Source organism: Palaemon carinicauda, chromosome 23 (assembly GCF_036898095.1).
Source record: "Palaemon carinicauda isolate YSFRI2023 chromosome 23, ASM3689809v2, whole genome shotgun sequence".
In the NCBI taxonomy this organism is placed as follows: Eukaryota; Metazoa; Arthropoda; class Malacostraca; order Decapoda; family Palaemonidae; genus Palaemon; species Palaemon carinicauda.
The window spans coordinates 8,291,432-8,293,364 of record NC_090747.1 but is presented as its reverse complement, the minus strand read 5'-3'; positions in this window follow the sequence as shown (position 1 = coordinate 8,293,364).

The following is a 1,933-nucleotide window of genomic DNA, read 5'->3' as shown; positions in this document are numbered from 1 at the left end:
AAAGCATCAATTCTAAAGTTATGAACACCTTTTCTATAAAGGAACATAGAAAATGGACACTGAGAATCATAGATAAAGAAAAAAATAGATTTTATCCTAAGGGAAAAGGTTATTTTAGCTATTAAAAATTTGAAAGTTAAGTGACCATAGCATTGTGAGACGTAAAATTTATCTGGATATAAGGAAAGGAAGAAAAGAACACATTTTAAGATAGAAAATAACCATTCATGTAATAAGAAAAACACATATGAATTTAGTTTAGCAAGACAAAATATGTACCCAACTTACATGATGAAAAAGAAACCTGTAGAAAAATTAATAAATAATAATTTTACAAAAATTTTATTGTAATCAACACAAGAAATAGGTGGAGTATTTCTTAAAAAATATTGAGGAAAACTGAAAAAAAAAAAATATGTTATTAAAGAAAAGATTAAAAATTATGGGAAATTCCAATAAAGAAGAATTAGAATATGCATAACTATTCAAAACCATAAACGAAATCGAAAATCCAAGATATTCGAAACCACAATAAATCAAAAATTGAGGAATCACTAAAGAAAGGAAGAAGCATCAAATTGCTAAAAAGAAGAGTTGGAACACAGTACCAAGAGAAATTTATTTTAAATAAGGAAAATTTAAATATCAACATAAGAGATGAAGTGATAAAAATTTTAGAGTATTTCTATATAATTCTATACAATAGTCATATAAGGCATAACTTTGCTTATAGAAATAATAATAAACCTGACCCAGTATCAAAAGTAACCATATAATAAATAAAATATGCCTATTAATAGGTATGAAAAGAGGCAAGGAAGTAGAAGGTGTCCTATAAAATCATTTGATAATATATAGAGGAGATTTCATAGTAGAGAAATTACCTGAACTTTACACAAAATGTCTGCTTGTATGCCCTATACCTAGAGCTTAGAAAAACTTCATAATTCAATTATTCACAAAACCAAACAAACAGAATATCTAAACATTTACAAACAATAAGTTTACTCTCGGTAGTATACAAAATAGTTACAAAAATCATATTCGACCAGAAAGAAGAAAGCTAAACTTGAATCAACTAAGAAAACGGACAGGCTTTAGGAGCAAATATTCAATAACTGACTATGTCAATGTGATCAACCAGCTAATGGAGAAATCAACGGACTATGGCAAATCATTATGTGTCGCATTTATAGACTTTGGAAAAGATTCTGATTCTGACAAGACATCAAAAGTAATAAAATCACATCAGAGACAAGGAGTAAATGAATTGTGTGTTAAAAGGTATCTGTGTAAGAAATTCAGCAATCCTAAAAGTACATAAAGATTGTGAGAATATTCCAGCGACTCATTATACAGTCGTTGTTTATTCCATACCTGGATTCCATCACTATACGAATAACTTCAAATTTTCCAGAGACCCTTTCTTCAAGAAACGATATAGAAAAAGAATATCACGAATACTTTTGGGAAATCTGCAAGTTCATTTCTTTATTGTGTGACTCTATGATATGAAAGGAATATCTCCTCACGCTCTACACAGAAACGTCTGTTGTGTTCCATCTGTTCATTAATATTAATTTTTGTTTTTGGATACGTTGGAGTTGTCAGGAGTTGAGAGGAGCCTTGACAAAAGTAATATATCACAGTGGGAGAGAGTTTTGGTGCGGTCAATAGTCTTTCTAAAATTACATGTCATTTTGTTTAGCTGTTTTTCATTAGTGTTTCACTCTTTGTTCGATACAAAAATCCCTTAAGAATGTTGTGAAGGAAATCAGAAAATCACAGGCGGCGCACGAAGAAATATGGTAATTAGTCTCTTATTGTACCAATTCTGATTTATTATATTTTAAATTTGGTTATAATTTTGTGTTTAATTTCATTATTAAAACGTACAGCGAAATAAATGAGACTAAACAAACAAAATGAGGAG